Source organism: Rhinopithecus bieti, unplaced genomic scaffold, assembly GCF_001698545.2.
Source record: "Rhinopithecus bieti isolate Rb0 unplaced genomic scaffold, ASM169854v2 scaffold_33647, whole genome shotgun sequence".
In the NCBI taxonomy this organism is placed as follows: Eukaryota; Metazoa; Chordata; class Mammalia; order Primates; family Cercopithecidae; genus Rhinopithecus; species Rhinopithecus bieti.
This window is the reverse complement of record NW_016814745.1, coordinates 1,107,474-1,126,625: the sequence shown is the minus strand read 5'-3', so window position 1 is coordinate 1,126,625 and position 19,152 is coordinate 1,107,474. Positions and strand designations below refer to the sequence as shown.

The 19,152-nt window shown below is 42.9% G+C and overlaps 1 protein-coding gene across 2 annotated transcripts in view; it reads left to right on the top strand.

Annotated features, from left to right (window-relative positions):
* Positions 1-19,152, top strand: part of CACNA1D (calcium voltage-gated channel subunit alpha1 D) — a 334,500-nt gene that overhangs the window by 152,011 nt on the left and 163,337 nt on the right. The window contains exon 4 of one of the 2 annotated variants that reach the window (XM_017851883.1): positions 11,999-12,137. The gene's annotated coding sequence lies outside the window, so the exon portion shown is untranslated. Of the gene's footprint in view, positions 1-11,998; positions 12,138-19,152 lie in introns of those variants that run through there. The other variant, XM_017851882.1, reaches the window with a different exon arrangement.

Below are 19,152 nucleotides of genomic sequence, written 5' to 3'. Positions count from 1 at the left end.
TTTTTTTTTTTTTTTTTTTTTTTTTTTTTGAGATGGAGTCTTGCTCTGTCACCCAGGCTGGCGTGCAGTGGTACACTCTTGGCTCACTGCAGCTTCCGCCTCCTGTGTTCAAGTGATTCTCCTGCCTCAGCCTCCCGAGTAGCTGGGACTACAGGCGCCTGCCACCACGCCCAACTAATTTTTTGTGTTTTTAGTAGAGATGGGATTTCACCATGTTAGCCAGGATCATCTCGATCTCCTGACCTCATGATCTACCCACCTCGGCCTCCCAAAGTGCTGGCATTACAGGTGTAAGCCACCGTGCCCGACCGAGGTTTCATTTTTAACTCAGACGCCAATCAAATTAACTGTATACAGATTTGAAAAGCTTTTCTTTATCTCTGTTAACGGAGAAAAGGAATGACTGCTTTCTTGTAAAAATGAAAATGTTCAGTTTTAACCTTACCAGTTCCTGCCATTTTGAAATGTTCACTCATTTCTTTATTATTATTATTTTTTTCTTGACATAGAGTCTCGCTCTGTTGCCCAGGCTGGAGTGCAGTGGTGCGATCTCAGCTCACTGCAACCTCTGCCTCCTGGGTTCAAACAATTCTCATGCCTCAGCCTCCTGAGTAACTGGGATTACAGGCTTGTGCCACCATGCTCAGCTAATTTTTGTATTTTTAGTAGAGACAGGTTTCACCATGTTGGCCAGGCTGGTCTTGAACTCCTGACCTCAGGTGATCCATCTGCCTCGGCCTCCCAAAGTGCTGGAATTACAGGCGTGAGCCACTGTGCCCAGCCATCATTTCTTACTTTTTGACAAAGAAGGTAGACATATTGGAGGGTTGACCTGAACTCCATAGATTCCCAGGGAGATAGTGCATGACTATGATCAGCCCGTGTAGGGCATATTCACATTGACATCCAATTTTACTGGAGGCATTGGGATGGGATGCAAAGGCCTGACATGGTTTAGAAAGAAAGCATAACTCTGCAATGCCAACTAGGATGGGGTAAATGGGATTCTGGCCTGAGTGTGACAACTAAGACAAGATTGCCAGCCCAGGTGCTGAGAAATGTAGCCTGAGATCATGGTGCTGTTTTTCCTTTTGGAATCTAGTGAGGTGAAGTACCCAGTTCTCTGCTTTGGTACTGTGAGGGGATTCTACAGAGGTAGATGGAATGGTTTTTGTCCTCAAGGCACTGACAAACTGCAAATGATACACGACAATGTATCAATAGGTTCACCTTCCCAACCCTTCTCTGCTCTTGTACTTAGTTGGTTGGCGCTCAATTGTTTGTTGATATGATTTACTTTCATGATTACATGTCAAAACATGTGATATAATTTTTAGCTCTGGATGGCAAACAGTTTCAACTTGGATGCCAACTCCACCCAGTGGGTGATGCCTGACTGCCGCAACATGTGACACTGCCTCAGGGTGCCAGGAGGGAGAGAGTGCTGTCTGATGACCAGTGGGAATGTCTGCTATGGTGAGGGGATGGGGAGCAGAAGCAGCATGCATGTGATGGTCGTTGGTTCATCCTAAGTACATTAGGCTTTCAAAAGCGGGGGGGAAATGATGCTCAGAGGAAATGAAACTCCTTAGTCTTCCCTTAAAGGGTGAAACAGGATTTAGGCAAACAGAAGTGCTTTCTGTCTTGGAGAAGAGCAGACGTGAAGACAATACCTTTCAGTGAGTATGCAGATATGCGGGAGGCTGTGGGAGCTGAGGGACTGGAGGCACGTGGAAGAGGAAGGAGTATTAGGTGGGGCAGGGGCGCTGTCCTTGCTGGAGCCATGACAGACGTCAGTTGGTTGTTGGTAGTTTGAGTGTAGACAGATTGCAGAGGTCCTCGGGGATGCCAGATGGAGGAATTTAGATGTGATGCAGCCCTGTGCTTCTCAAGAAGCCTTCCCAAATGCTCCGGACACAATTAGCTGCTCCATCTTCTCCACCTCAGAGGAGACTCCTACTACTCTGCTTGAGCTTGGATTCTTGTCTGCTGTCCTGAAATGTTTATGTATTATCTGTCATCCTCCTTGAGGACATGAACAGTGTTTTAGTCATCTTTGAATCCCCAGTGCTCACGATCATGCCTGGCATGGAGCAGATACCCAGTGAGTGGTGTTGAATTAAACTGAAATAGGGTCCCTGAACTGCCAGGTGAGATGGGGTGGAAGTGGGCTGTGCCTTAGAGGTGAAGCTGGGTGCGGAAGTGGGAGGCTGCCAAGCATAGAATGTACCCTCTGCCAAGGGAGCTCAGAGTCCATGTCCCTGGGATGTACAGGATGGGAAGCAAGGCAAGTCTGGAGCGTCAAGTTTACAGGAGTGTGCACAGCACAGGAAACCAGTTGAAATTGAAGATGGCACCAGAGAATGGACAAGGCTGAGGGAGGGAATTTGGAAGGCTGAGCCTAGATGAATTCCCGGAGGCAGTGACTTACAGGGCTCGGAGACCCTGTGTATAGGGAAGCACCGCTGAGCCTGTGGCTCAGAGGGAGTCCTCAAAGATGTTGTTTCTTGAGAAATGAGGAGCTACTGAAGATTCTCTGTCTCAGATACCTCAGCATTGTAGAGATGTGGAGTGATCCTACAGCCCATTGTATTAATATTTAGTTGGGACTCCTTCATTTGCAGGTGACAAAAACTGAACCCAAACTGGCTTAATTTGGTGACTTTTATAATGGAAAAGCCCAAATGGGGAGGGAAGGGAAGGGAATTTTTGACTTCAGGCCCAACTTGATCCAGGGATGCATACTGTGGCCTCGGGGCCAGGTGCGTGCTTCTGAGTTTTGCTGGCTGGCTGGCTGGCTGGCTGGCACACTTTCTCTTCATTTTTTGGCTTGGCTTTCCTTGGTGGGTGTTAGCTCTTCATCCCTATGTACCACTGCCAACTCTAGGCTTGTGGCCTCTCAGGGCTGAATCCCACCAGCGAAGGAACTTCTTACCTAGTTACTGCAGGGAAAACCCCCAGACTCGCTCTCTTTGGACCTGGTTGGTGTGGGTTGGAGTGTATGCCTATCCCTGAACCAATAACCTTGGCTGCACGCCAACTCTTATTGCCCCTGGGATGAGAGCAGGAATGGAGCAGTTCCTGGGGGAAGGTCAGGGTGCTGTTACCCTTGGAGTTTTGCTGGGTGGCAAGGCCCTCGTTAGCACCCCATCCAGGCTAACTGTGGTAATCTTGGCAGCAAAGCAGAGGCTGCCTTTGCTCTGCCGGTGAGGAGGAGAGCTCCCTGCCAGCCTCTGACGCCCCAGACATGCTGCTGCCCTCTTTCCACAGACTGCATGTCCTTGAAGCTGGGCTCCGTAGAGTGGTCCACCAGGTCACCCTGCTGGCCACCTCCATTTGTCATCCCTGGGCATTCTAGACAGCATCTTGGGCAGGGGCCTTGTCCCATCTGGGTGATTGTGGGGTCACTGAACTATTGTGGGATCTCGGGAGAAACCTCTTCAGAGAGTCTGCATCCACAGGGAGAAGTGTATTCCCCCTTCCCACAGGCCGGGAGCTGTCTCGCCTGTCCTCGGTCAGGGCGAGCCTTCCATTGTGAGGTGCTTTATAGTTCCACAGCTCTACCCAACTTATTACTGAATCTGGCTTTTACCATAACGCTGGTGGGCACGGCAAAGCAGGCGTGATTGTCCCTGTTTTATGGATGAAAGAACTGGGGATCAGGAGGGGTAAATGTCTCAGGGCATCACAGCTGTCGAGACTAGCGTTAGACTCAGGGGACACAAATGTCACATAAAATTTGTACTTTTAAACCAAAGGTGAAGAAAGATGAAGGCAAACTGACTATTGTAGCCAGTTTCTTCATGTAAATGTAGTGCTAAAGTACCCATCGGAGTTCCTCCAAGTGCATACTTCATTAATACCTGCAGGGAAAAAATGAGCTCTATGTACAGCCAACCGTCTCTGAGCCAAGGCCTGCCTGCCCACCAGCCTCCTGTGGTTTACCCACCAACGTTTTACTAGAGGTTGAATCAGCTTGTAGAAGTTGTGTGATAGCACTGCGGCTCCCCTGGGTCACCTCCTGAAATGTGTAGGGTCGTGAGTGGGAGGGTGTCTCAGCAAGCCCAGCCTGAACGTGCACGATGGCCTCAAGTGACCCAGCCACTTGAAAAAGCAGCCATTGCTCTCAGTTCTTGCTGCTCTTGCTTGGTCAGCTCTTACCCCTGGGGTCTCTGGGCCCTCACAGGGCCTCCCTGTGAAGCCTGTGCTTGGAGACTTTGCTCACTAGGTCACAGACAATTGTTGTTTTCCAGCTGGAAGAGATCATCTGATTTAGTCTGTTCATTTCACATGTGAGAAACGGAGACCAAACCCCATACCATGGCACCTGGGGCCCTTTGTGTCTGCCCTCCACTGTGTCCCTGTGGCCTCTCCCTCCCCTTCCCACCTGTCCTCATACCTTGTGCTCCAGCCACGTGGACCTCCCTGAACAGCTTGCCTTTGTGCGGGCTCCTCTTCTGGATGGAACACCCTGCCTGGAGCAGGGAGGGCCATGATGAGGGAGCAGGTGGCTGTGCTGAGCCTTTCCCTGACATGCACTCATGGACGTTTTCCTGGAACAGAGCAAAACCAGGGGGCCCTGGTATCATAGAACTTCTTAGTGGGAAGGGACATTTAATAATAGTTGGTCCAAACCTCTCATTTTGCCCATTTATTCATTTATAAGTGCTGAATATCTATTTTTGTGACAGGCCTTGGGAATGCAATGATGCAGGAAATAGAAATGATCTCTGGCTTTAAAGGAATGATAATTTATTGGGGGAGACAAATATTAAAGAGGTAATTTTAAAAAATTGACAAATAGCTACATAATTAGGGTATGCAACATGATGTTTTGATATATGCATCCACCGTGGAATGGCTAAATTAAACTCATTAACATATCTGTTAACTCACATGCTTATTTTTTGTGGTGAGAAAATTTTAAATATAGTCTTAGCAATTTTCAAGTATGCAATACATTGTTGTAACTATAGCCACTATGTTGTACAATAGATCTCCTGAACTTACTCTTTCTAACTTTTGTATACTTTGAAATTTTGTATATGTTGATCAGCATCTCCCCAATCTTCCTGACCCCCACCTCTGGAAATCATCGTTCTTCTCTCTGCTTCTGTGAGTTCAGTTTTTTAAGACTCCTCATATAAGTGAGATTATGCAGTATTTGCCTTTCCGTGCCTGGCTTATTTAGCTTAGTGTAGTGTCCTCTAGGTTCACCCAGGTTATTGCAAATGGCAAGATTTCCTTCTTTTTAAAGGCTGAATAGTATTTCATTGTGTATCTGTACCACATTTTCTTTACCCATTCATCCATTGATGAACATGGAGGTTAATTCCGTGTCTTAGCTATTGTGAATAATGTTATGAAGAACATGGGCGTGGCAGGCAGTTCTTTGACATACTGATTTCATTTCCTTTGTATATACATTCCCAGAAGTGGAATCACTGCATTATATGGTAGTTCCATTCTTAATTTTTTGAGGACCTTCTGTAACTGTTTTCCATAGTGGCAGTACTAATTTACATTCCTATCAACAGTGTACAAAGCTTCCCTCTTCTCCATATCTTTGCCAACACTTATCACTTGTCTTTTTGACAATAGCCATTCTAATGGATATGAGGTGATGGCTCATTGTGTTTTTAATTTATATTTCCTTGATGATTAGTGATGTTGAGCAGTTTTTCATGTATCTGTTGGCTATTCATGTGTCTTTTGAGAAATGTCCTTTCAGGTCCTTTGCCCATTTTAAAATCAGGTTGTTTTCTTTCTGTTGAGTTGTTTGAGTTCCTTATCTATTTTTGATATTAACCCTTTATCAGATGAATGTTTTAAAAATCTTTTCTCCCATTTCATAGGTTGTCTCTTTATTCTGATGGTTTTCCCTTTGTTGTGTGTAAGCGTTTTAGTTCGATGCAGTTCCATTTGTTTGTTGTTGCTTATGTTGCCTGTGCTTACAGACTCATATCTCAAAAATCTTTGCTCTAATGTCAAGAAGCTTTTACTCTGTGTTTTTCTGTAGTACTTTCACTGTTTTCGGTCTTAATGTTTAAGTCTTTGATCTATTTTGAGCTGATTTTTGTATATGGGGTGAGATAAGGGTCTGATTTCATTCCTCTGCCTGTGGATGTCCAGTTTTACCATACTGGTTATTGAAGAGACTGTCCTTTCCCCACTCTGTGTTCTTGGCACCTCTGTCAAAGATCAGTTGACCATAAATGCCTGGATTTATTTCTTGGCTTTCTGTTAAAGAGGTAATTTTTTAAAATTTAAATTTCTATTGTGAATTAGGGCTGTGAAGAAGTATAATGGGCTTTGACAGCATGTAACAGCAGGCTCTAATTTTGTCTGGGAGGTCAGTAAAGGTTTTGCTGAGGAAATGTCATTTAAGCTGAGCCTTGAAGGGCAAGCAGAGCCTAGTCTGATGAGAAAGAGGGATGGGGAGACTGTTTCAGAAAGAAGGGAACAGGATGTGGAATGGTTCCACCGTGGCCCAGGGCCACGGCATGAATCAGTGGCTGAGCTAGGACTAGCAGAAATCAGATATATGGCTCCAGGCCCTGTGTTCCTTGCATTCAACCCCACTGGGTGTGTTTTGGGCCCTGTATCACAGAGCTCTATGCTCATTCATCTGAAGAGGGAAGTTCATGTCCATGGGGCAGGCACTCTCGGTGGGTAAAGCAGGGAGGGCAAAGACATGGAGGTGGGAAGGTGACTGGCATGTGTGGGAGGGAGCAGGCTGGCCCATGACTTGGAGTGAAGCACTCTGACAGAGGAGAGGTGGGAAAGTTGGAAGAGGAATCTAGGCAAGGATGAAAGGATGAGGTCCTTAACCAAGGAGCTGCAGGTTGGGATAGCAGAGGAAGCCAGGTGAGATGTTGAGATCAGCTGTTGTCTCAGCAGTTTGACTCTTTATTTCAGGCTTGTTCTAAAAAGGGTTTATGGTAACTTACTATCATATGTATCCTGTGTGTGTGTGTGTGTGTGTTTTTGAGACGGAGTCTCGCTCTGTCGCCCAGGCTGGAGTGTGGTGGCCGGATCTCAGCTCACTGCAAGCTCCGCCTCCCGGGTTTACGCCATTCTCCTGCCTCAGCCTCCCAAGTTGGGACTACAGGCGCCCGCCACCTCACCGGCTAGTTTTTTTTTTTGTATTTTTTAGTAGGGACGGGGTTTCACCGGGTTAGCCAGGATGGTCTCGATCTCCTGACCTCGTGATCCGCCCGTCTCGGCCTCCCAAAGTGCTGGGATTACAGGCTTGAGCCACCGCGCCCGGCCGTGTGTTTTTTTAATACATATGCTAGGATCATAAAACCTCATGCTCTAATAGCCCCTACATGTCTAGATCTATAGCTTTATTCCTTCCATTTTTTTTCTTGTCTGCTTTCTAGTAGCACTTACGAGTACCTTACATATGTCTGATGCTACAGTTAAAGACAGAGAGGGTCCCTTTCAATAAAGAATCCAGGACTGCAGGGCACAGAAGGGATGGAAGGTGTCAGTGGGAGATGGGGACTTCTGGCAGAGTATAAGCCAGAAAGCCTTCCCAAAGCCTTGGGCCACGTGGGTGGAAGAGCAAAACCGAGAAGTGACTCTTACCTGGCTGCATCAAGCCTCCATTCACCTTTTGACAGCAGCTTGGGAGCTCTGTGAGGACAGGGTTCTAGCTTTGCTGAGGAGGATGCAGGTGCTCAGGGATGGACAGATAGACAGATAGACAAGCATTCATACCACAGCGCTAATAAGAGGATTCTTGAAACAGGAGACTACCAAGTCTAATGAAGGATTCTGGCATCTCCCACCTCTTGCTAGTTGACAGTTTCTGTTTCTCAAGATTCTGTATAGCATTAACTGGTTTGGAGATTATTAACTAGTTTAGAGACTATTGGTTTAGAGCCTGTCCTGTTGGTGAAACTTCACTGTTTGAAGAAGATATATCAGGTTTTAGAATTAGAATTGAGCCTTTGTTTCTCTAGTGGCTTGAGTTTGGCTGGGGGTGGGGGCGGAGGGAGGACTTCTGTCCATGTATAGGGTAGTTTCTGGACATTGTTTTCTAAAGGAAGGTTTGACTGGCCATGCCCACTCAGGATCTCCGCCAGGGAGAAGAAATCTCTGCTGGTGGGTGACTGAGTGCCACAGCGTGACTCTGCCTGTCACACGGAGGGGATGAGATGCAGGAATCATTTACTCTTTTCGTTTACCTGGGGAAGGGCTGTTAAGGTACAGCTCCTGCTCAGGCCTTTTATACCAGGGATGCCTCATTTCATGTCTGGTTCTGGAGGGTTCCTGCTGGCCCCTTCTTCCACCATCCCAGTCTTTCTTCCTTTGTGCTTCCATCCATCGTGGCCACACTGAGAAGACCTCAGTGTCTTCTGTGTGTTACCTTTCACCGAGCTGCTTTGGCTGGGCCCACAGTCCCACCCTGCCTGGTTAGGAACCTTTCTCGTTGGCTTCCTTTTCAAATTGTTAATTCAACATTCTTTTCTCAAATGAACAATCCTTTTGTAAAGCAAGTAATTATCCCACTTCTCCTGAACGACGTTTTGCAAGATTTAAAAATAATACTTCGTTTGTTGAATGTGGAGGTACACCTGTTTCATAGGATTCCTTTTTAGTGGCAGGATTGAGGACCAGGATGACACTGGCTTCTAGATAAACTTGTCTGCCTGCTCTCCAGGCTGCGATTGTTCAGTTGGCATCATGGTAGAATCTCTGTAATAAAGAATTGTATTAAAGGAAGTTTGTATTTCTTATAAAGAATCCCATCAAATAATTCACTAAGGATTTTGGAAAGAGAAACCAAATTATTTAAAAAGCAGGGAGAGGGCAAAGGAGAAGGAAAAAGAACGTTTAACGATTCATTTATACTAATGGCTCTTGTGTTATTGTGGCAAAATTACTTCTAAATAAAAGTCTAAGAGGTAAAACAAGCTGTGTTTGGGAGGTGTACTGTCTGTTCTCTGCTTTGTTTTTCTGCTCTGAAGTATAGTGTGCTGTCTTGACGTAGGGATGTAACTGCTATGAATATTGATGGCAGCAAAAGCTTTTTTTTTTTCTGTCTGGCCTAGTAAATAAAGCAGCAAGAATAAAAAGGGATGAATTGTAAAATCAGTGTGCTGTTTTTAGCTTCTCTGGTTCCCTTAGAACTCTTAAGTCTCAAACATATTGACAATCTGCATTTGGTGGTCAGGGTCTGATGTGAGCACAGTGGGTTGGTATTTTCAGGGATTTTTGCCTCTGGTTAAAGTAACAGAGTTCCTTTTTCTTTGAGTTTTCAGAGTTAATGTTATGGCTTCATTGAGGCCTTCCTGTATCTTTCGCTCTATCCAGTGGCAACGCTGGTCCCTGCTCCTCAGAATACCAGTGGCATGAGTGTGCGATCATTCCTCCAACAGCCACGCCTCGCATGCCTCCCGACTGAGCACTCCCCTGGGGGATATGGCAGGGAACAGGGCAATGGGGAATCTGGACAGTAAGCAAGGAAGGGCATCCTTGTAGCTCTGAGCCTAGCATCTCATGTAGCTATATGAAGGGCATGGGGAAGAAGGCGTGGGGGCATGGGATGAGCCTGGCTGAGAACAGGACTGGTCTGAAAGTCTAGAGGGGTCATGAGTATAGAGGTTGGAGATGAGCTAGGCTTTCTAAATTAAATTATAAACACACTGATGCTGGCTAACTCTCAAAAAAAAAAAAAAAAAAAAAACAAGAAACAAAAAACAAAAAAAACCACACACACAACTCGTTCACTAGACTGTTGTAATGGTGTTCTGAGGAGCACAGGGAGCTCTGGAGGCAAGTGTTTAGAAATGACAGGAGTCGGGCTGGGCGCGGTGGCTCAAGCCTGTAATCCCAGCACTTTGGGAGGCCGAGACGGGCGGATCACGAGGTCAAGAGATCAAGACCATCCTGGCTAACACAGTGAAACCCCGTCTCTACTAAAAAATACAAAAAAACTAGCCGGGCGAGGTGGCGGGCGCCTGTAGTCCCAGCTACTCGGGAGGCTGAGGCAGGAGAATGGCGTGAACCCGGGAGGCGGAGCTTGCAGTGAGCTGAGATCCGGCCACTGCACTCCAGCCTGGGCGACAGAGCAAGACTCCATCTCAAAAAAAAAAAAAAAAAAAAAAAAAAGAAATGACAGGAATCACAACAGCCCTGTCCTTGAGAGGAAGCCCTGTTATATGACCAGTGAAGAGTGGAGAATGGGGGCAAAGGCTGGGATGCATGACCATGGCTGCATGGTCCCCTTGGTGGTCAAGAGGGAGGATACCTGTGGCACGACAAAGGGAAGTTCCGCCTGGCACGGCCAGTGACAGAGGGGCAGCCATTCTGGCAGCAGACAGCCAGAGCCCAGGGGCGGCACAGGCGAGGCTCCCATGTAAATGCACAAGGGTGCTGGGGATACTGCAAGCAAACATTTAACAGGTGACAGTTCCTCAAAGGGTCAGGCTTATTGGAATCATCCTAAAATTCGTGTTTTTAAAAATGTTTCTGAATAAAAAGTGTTCTCTCCAGAAATGTAAAATTTCTTTAAAAATACACATTTGCCCATTGCATAAAAATAAGTCTGTAATAGTGATAACATGTAACACAGCAAAGTGCTTTTTTCCCCCCTGGAATCAGTTGTGAAAAGGAGGGGGTGGCCTGATCGGAGGGCTGAAGATCTAGAATCGCCCTAGTCAGTTACTACTTTTGTGACTCTTGAGAAATTCTCTGTGTCTACATTCAAAACTTCCCTCTCCTCACACCTCCCCCCACACCAACAGAATAAATGACAGGTACCATGGTGGGGACATTTTTCTGGCTCCTGGTATGGTGCCTGTCATTTAGAAGTGGTGTTCATGTCAGTGTTTCCTGAGCCTAATTTATTTTGACCTCTTGCACTAGGCATTTTAATGAGTGAATTTCATGACCTCCATTTCTCTAAGGTATTGGTAACTTTTCAGGTCCCACTCATAGTAGTGTAGGACTCTATAGTTCATATTGAAAAGTTACAGTTGCTGATGATACTTTGTTATTTAAATAGCTTCATACCGGGGAATGCCTCTTGCAAAGTTAATTACCCACATCTCTGTCGGTCCATGTTTCTGTTGAAACTGAAGCTGCATAAAGAAAACATTTATAAAAGAGGGGAAAGAGTCATAAAGTTTTTAGATTTGCTGATTGATATATTTTCCACAGCTCATGGAGTTGCATGGGTTGGACCTGGAAAGGTTCCAAGAGTCATTTAGCCCATGAGAAGCACCTGTGAGGTCTGTGGCAGTCAGATGGGCATGGCCGCTGGGGCGGATACAAGAGAAAAGGTCAGACGCTCTGCCTAGGTTTCCTGGGAAAGGGCATGGTGACCTGTCACAAGTTCAGCCAGGAGAGGCAGCATGCCAATAAGTAGTCAGGGTGTTTGCCATCGTGAATTCACTTCCCTTATTGTGCGGATGCAGAAACTTATGCCCAGAGGAGGAGAAGGACTTGCTCAGGGTCACCTTGCTACTCAGTGACAAAACTGACTCTGACTTCGAACTCAGACATAAACCCAAGAAGAAGAGAGGGTCAAAACAGATGCATCTTCATTTCTTCTGGAGGATGAATTTCTTCTATTCAAAGCCACCATTGGAATCTTTGTTGTGCCCTTGTGCTTTTCTGGGCCTGATTTGGCAACCTCAGGAGGAGAGCATGCTGCGTTTTGCAAATGCGTGCAAATAACAAACATGCCCGTTATGTCCTAAGCAGACTCATCACACACGCACTGGGGCAGGTGGCAAAATGCAGTCATGCAGCCTGGAACGAAAAGTGTTGCAAACGTAGTTGCTTATGAGAAATTCAGTGTTAGAATGTAAATGCCTTCCTGGCCCAGGGGCAGTATAATTGTTCCATTTCTCATAATAAAACTTTGCTTGGAGGAAAATGCTTATATGTCTAAGATGTTGATTCTAATCTCTCTTCCTTTTTCTGTCTCCTCTTCCTCCCCTGCCCCTACTTTTTTGGTATGTTTCTTTGTTTTTCTTCACAGGAAAAGTAGAATATGCCTTCCTGATTATTTTTACAGTCGAGACATTTTTGAAGATTATAGCGTATGGATTATTGCTACATCCTAATGCTTATGTTAGGAATGGATGGAATTTACTGGATTTTGTTATAGTAATAGTAGGGTAAGTCCCTTTTACTTTGGGGAAATGTTGATTTGGAAAACAGATAATGGGAGGTGGAGGTTGGGGGGACGGTAACAAAACAGTCTTTTTAGGGAATGTTGTTGCTCTTTTATGCCAGCTGTTGCACCAGAACCTCTCAGGAGTTCTTTTAAGGCTGATGATGCTGCTGTCAATCTCTGGGCAGAGACTAGTTTGAAATTCTCTCGTTGTTACTCCCCTTTTTAGTAACATGTTATAGATGGGAGTGTAAGCTCCTAATGTGAGAGGCTTTACCTAACAGGGTCTTGGATCTCCAGAAATAGACCAATCCTGTTGGTGATTAGAGTCAAGTGAGTAGAGCTTTTAATACTTAGTGCCAATGTTAAGTTAAAAAAAGTAAAAAGTAATAAAACCTTCATAGCAGTGAGGTACTCTGCTATTTAACATCCCTTGAGCAAAGCTATTAATTTTCTTTCTTCTTTTTTTTTTTTTGCTGACTTGTGGGAGAAACTCTGGCATACTACAATTCCATTTTAAATAACGAAACAAGTGTCTGGATAATGTCATGTATCTGGCATAAAATGAAATGAGCTAGAAAATGCAGAGAAGCAGGTGTTCCACCAAAATCCTGTTGCAGGAAGAAGACATCAGTAGTTTTAGTTAAAGGAGAATGTTAAAATAAAAAATAGTGGCCTGGGTTATTTTAGTCCTTCCACACCTGGAAATGCTGCCAGGAAGAGAAAAATTAATCCACGTTACAGGAATGCTGGGTCTTTGGACCAAAATACCCATGTAGGAAGATAAGATATATCCTTTTTCCCAGTCTTAGTTATGCTAGCTGTAAAGTGAGTTGCTCCTAAAATTATGTTTCTGTAAAGAGAAGTTTTTAAATAGCCTCTCTGTTTTCATCTTCATGACTTCAGTGAACTGCCTTTTGCGGTTGAGCAAGGTGATTTTTCTTGTGGATTATCCTTTTATCATGAATCTTCTGTCTTTTCATTGGAGACGAATTCTGCTGGGTATTGGGAGAGTGGAATTGGTTGTGGGCCTTCCTAGGTCCTTTCAACCTAGGAAGTTAATATGAGATCCTGATTGCCCGGTGGGACAGTTAGACTTGTGGGAAACAAGTTAGCTTTTGCAAAACCCCCCACAGCACATTGGCATTTAAGGCATCATTGCAAAAGAAGTGCACCAAAATGAACAGGTGGCAGATATGTGCCATACTTTCCTGTATTTGGTGGACTCTGTCAAGGAATGGCAGGTAGGAGCCTTGCAGGTATGTTGGTTCTGGGATAATCTGGCTGTGCCTCTTCTGCCACTGGACTTTTTGTTCAGCTGGGAATGGAGATGCTTAGCCCCATTTCTTTCATGACCATGCTATGATCACCTCAGATTTCTGCCTGGAGACATTTTTCACACTACAGCACAGCACAAGGACAGGGAACCAAGTGGAGCATGGTGGTCTTATTGAGTTAAGGAGACAGAGAGGAGAGTTTGGGGAGGCAGAATATGGGAAGGGAGGGAGCTATTTAGAGAAAGAGCTTCATAAATATTCCTTAGAGTCCTCTTTAGTTTTGGCTGAGGGCTAAGCTACACCTACACGGAGTTGTGAGTCCATGAGGCCAGGAAAGACCACTACTAGGGAAAAGAGAAAGATCAGGGAGCTGTAAAATGAATAATAACCAGGGCTCACAAAGGACTGGAAGGCGTTCAAATTCTGACTAATTAGGGTGGAAAGACCTCATTGAACACCCTGGACTGTCGGTAGAGACCCCACAGGGCCATTAGTAGTAGTGCTAAACTGGTTCTAGAGCAGGGGCTGGCAAACTGTGGCCAATGGGCCAACTCCTAGCCCATCTAGCCTGCCACCTATTTTTATAAATAAAGTTTTATTGTAACGTGGCCACGCTCATTTGTTTACATAGTTCAGTTTGAGTAGTTTAGGTCCACAAAACCTAAGATATTTAAATATTTACTATCTGGCCCTTTACAGAAAAAGTTTGCCAATCGCTGCTCTAGAGTACAGAGACTACCTGAAACCCTTGCTTACAATGTTTGAAAAGAAGTCTAAAAAGAAGCAAACTAGGTTGGGCATGGTGGCTCATGCCTGTAATCCCAACACCTTGGGAGGCCGAGGTGGGTGGATCACCTGAGTTCGAGAGTTCAAGACCAGCCGTGACCAGCATGGTGAAACCACATCTCTACTAAAAATACAAAAATTATCTGGGTGTGGTGGTGTGTGCCTGTAATCCCAGCTACATGGGAGGCTGAGGAAGGAGAATTGCTTAAACCTGGGAGGCAGAGGTTGCAGTGAGCCAAAATTGTGCCACTGCACTCCAACCTGGGTGACAGGGTGAGACTCTGTTTCAGAAAAAAAGAAAAGCAAACTGATATGCTAACTGAACTGCCTGCCAGAAGACAACTCAACATTGTTTAAAGGAAGACAACAAAATCCAGACACGGAACATATGAAGGAATGTAACCCATAACCAGGAGGAAACTCCATCAGTAGAAACAGATCCTGAAATAACAGAGGTGATGGAATGAGAGAAGGACTTCACAAAACTGTAAAAACTACTATTATACATGTATTTATGGACTTAAAGGGATACATGATTATAGTAAGGAAAGATGGGACAATATTAAAAAAAATGGAACTTTAAGAGATGAAAAATATATCCAAAACGAAAAATTCTCTGGATTAGCTTAACCTCAGCTTAGACACTGTAAACGGAAAAAATTTCAGGGAATATGAACATATAGCAATAACATGAAGAATAATGATTGAGAAGAAAATGAATACCACCTCTGTGACCTGTGGGGGAATATCAAGTGGTCTAACGTGTATATTTCGGGTCTCAGAAGGAGAGGAGAGAAAGAAGAGACAGAAAAAAATATTTGAAGAAACGGCTCCAGATTTTCCAAATGTGATGAAAAACTAAACTCACAAGAAGCTCAGCAAACCCTGAGCAAAATAAACATGAAGAAAGCCACATCAAGGCACATCAAAATTGTAATCAAATTGTTAAAAACCAAAGATAAGGAGAAAACCTTAAAACAGAGAAAAAAATCTCAGACTGTTTGTCAACAGCTATGCAAGCCAAGACAATAGAGAGACATCTTTAAAGTACTGGGGGAAAATGTCAACCTAGGATTCTCACTCAGTAAAATGTCTTTCAGAGTTGGAGTCAAAATAAAAACTTTTTCAGACATTCCAGAGTTTCAGAATTAATGACTAATAGACCTGTACCTCAGTCAATGTTAAAGACAATTCCTCAGGGCTGAAGGAAAATGACACGAGGTAGAAAAGTGGATCTACACAGAAAGAATGAAGAGTGCCAGAAAGGGTAAATATGTGGGTACATATACAGACATTTTCCCCTCATTTAAAATTTCTTTAAAGGTAATTATTTAAAGCAAAAATAATAACAATGTATTGTTGTGCCTATATCTTCTATAGAAATAAAGTACATGACAATGGTAGCATGAAGGACAGGAACAGGGAAATAGCCATATGGGCTTGTCATATACTTATACAGTAGTTGGAATGATTAAATGTTATCTGAAGATAGACTGTAATACCTTCAAGATGTATATTGTAAACCCTAGAATATGGATTGGCGAACTACAACCTGTAGACCAAATCTAGTTTGAGCCCTTTTTCCCCCAACCATTGACAAAGTATTTTATTGACTGCCTGCTCTGGCAAAAAAGTTTCATTGTAATTCAGCCACATTCAGTCATGTCTATGGCTATTTGGTGTTATAATGGCAAAGTTGGGTAGTTGTGACAAACCCTATGGCCTGCAGATTCTAAAATATTTACTATTTGGCACTTTATAGAAAATATTTATTGACACTTGCCTTAGAGAAGCCACTAAAAAAAATAAAAAATAAAAAAATCCCAGGTATATCTAATAAGCCTATAGTAGAGATTAAATGGAATTTTTAAAAACCCTCAATCCAAAACAGGCAGGGAAGAAGAGAAAAGGAACAAAGGACAGGACAAATAGAAAACAAATGGCAAGTTGCTAGATTTAAACCTAGGCAAATCCTTATTAAAATCATTATCACAAAGAAAGGATAACGGCCTTTGTGTCCATGTGCTCTCATCATTTAGCTCCCACTTGTAAGTGAGAACATGTGGTATTTGTTTTTTTGTTCCAGCAGTAGTTTGCTAAGGATAATGGCTTCCAGCTCCATCCATGTGCCCACAAAAGAAATGATCTTGTTCTTTTTTATGACTGCATAGTGTTCCTTGGTGTAGTTGTTCACATTTTCCTTATCCAGTCTGTATTGATGAGCATGTAGGTTGATTCCATGCCTTTGCTATTGTGAATAGTGCCACAATGAACATTCACATGCATGTATCTTTATGGTAGAATGGTTTATTTTTCTCTGGGTGTATACCAAGTAATGGGATTTCTGGGTCAAATGGTAGTTCTGTTGTTAGCTCTTTGAGGAATTGCCACACTGCTTTCCACAATGGTTGAACTAATTTACACTCCCACCAACAGTGTATAAGCATTCCTTTTCCTCTGCAACCTCGCCAGCATCTGTTATTTTCTGACTTTTTAAGAGTAGCCATTTTAACTGGTATGAAATGGTATCTCATTGTGGTTTTGATTTGCACTTATCTGGCGATCAGTAATACGGAACTTTTTTTCATATACTTCTTGACCACATGTATGTCTTTTGAATAGTATCTCTTTGTGTCCTTTGCTTTTTAATGGGAGTTTTCTTTTTTCTTGTGAAGTTGTTTGAGTTCCTTATAGATGTTGGGATATTAGACCTTTGTCAGATGCATAATTTGCCAATTTTTTTTTCTTATTCTGTAGGTTGTCTCTTTACCCTGTTTCTTTTGTTGTGCAGAAGCTCTTAAGTTTAATTAGGCCCCATATGTCAGGTTTTGCTTTTGTTGTGATTGCTTTTGGCATCTTCATCATGAAATCCTTGCCCATTCCTATGTCCGGAATGGTATTGCCTAGGTTGTCTTCCAGGGTTTTTTATGGTTTTGGGTCTTACATTTAAGTCTTTAATCCATCTGAGCTGATTTTTGTATATATAAGAAAGAGGTCCAGTTTCAATCTTGTGCATATGGCTTTGCAGTTATCCCAGCATGGTTTATTGAATGGGGAGTCCTTTCCCCATTGCTTTTTTTTTGTCACCTTTGTCGAAGATCAGATGGTTGTAGGTGTGTGACCTTATTTCTGGGCTCTCTACTATGTTCTGTGGGGCTATGTGTCTGTTTTCGTATGAGCACTATGTTGTTCTGGTTACTGTAGCCCTGTAGTATAATTTGAAGTTGGGTAATGTGACCCTTCTAACTTTGTTGTTTTGTTTAGGATTGCCTTGGCCAACCAGGCTCCTTTTTTGTTCCATATGAATTTTAAAATCGTTTTTTTCTAGTTATGTGAATAATGTCAATTGGTAGTTTGATAGGAGTAGCATTGAATCTGTAAGTTGTTTTGGGCAGTATGACTAACTGATACTGAGTCTTCCTATTTGTGAACATGGTATGTTTTTCCATTTGTTTGTGTCATCTCTGATTTCTTTGAGCAGTGTAAAACCATGACATTTCTAGTAGAAAATATTGGATAAAATCTTTATGACCTCAGTGTAGGCAGAGATTTCTCAGGATACAAAAAGCTCCAGTCATGAAAGAGTAATTGAAAATGTTGACTTTATCAAAATTTAAAACTTTTCTTCAAAAGACAGTGTGAAGACAACGAAAAAGCAAGGTGCAGATTGGGAAAATATTCACAATACATACATCTGACAGAACACTTGTATTCAGAATATATAAAGAACTCTTACAACCCGATAGTAAGAAGACAACCCAATAAGCAAGTAGGTAAAAGATGTGAACAGATCTTCACAAAAGAAGGTACATGGATCGTCAACAAACATCTGAAAAGATGCTCAACATTGTTAGTAATTAGAGAAATGCAAATTAAAACTACAGTAACAGTACTGCATACCCACTAGTATTACTAAATGTAAAAAGACTGAAAATACCAAGTCTTAACCAAAATATGGAACAACTGGAACTCTCATACACCACTTGTAGAAATGGAAAATGGTATAATTACTTTGGAAAAAATGTGCCCATTTCTTACAGTGTTAAACATAGACTTACCATATGACCATATTACCAGTTCTACTCTTAGGTATTTATCCAAGAAAAATGAAAACACATGTCCACAAAAAAACTTTATTCATAATAGAGAAAAACTGGAAACAACCCATATATCCCTCAACGGGTGAATGGATAAACTCATTGTGGTGTATTCATATAATGGGATATTACAGAACAACGAAAAGAAATGAACTGCTGATAAAACAACGCAGATGAATGTCAAAAACATTATGCTGAGCAAAAGAAGATGAGCCAGGAGAACATACTATGTGATTCCATTTATATGGGTTCTAGAAAAAAAAACAAAACAAAACTCTAGCAATAAACAGCCAATCACTGGATACTCAAGGCTGAGCTTCGAGGGAAGCTCTGCATGAGGCTGTGTAGGGGGCACAAGTGAATCATTTGAAATGTTGAAATCTTCTCTATCTTGATCATGGTGTTTGTTACTTAGGCTTATGCATTTTTCAAAACTCATCATACACTTTAAATGAGTGTGTTTTATTATAGATAAATTAAACTGCAATATAAAGTGATTTAAAAGCAAAAAAAAAAAAAATCTAGGAAACTGAAGCAGAACTGGACTCTTAGAAAACTTCAGAACATCAGATTTTTTTTTATCTAAAATATGCACGAAATTGGAGTCAAAGAGCGGAACAAAAGTTTTAAAAAAGAAAAAGAAGAATTATGATGTCTTCATTTGAATCAAATTCCTACTCACTAAAGTTTCCAACTGCAGTCTGTATCTCAATCCAATGGATTTTCCATTCCAAGTCAGCAGTGACCTATTGCTTTTGTCAAGATTCCCAATAACCAAGACGTTAAGAAAGTAATTGATATTTCTAAAATGTCAACTGTTAATGTGAGCACAGGAGGACTCAGTGTGTCTGCCAGAGCT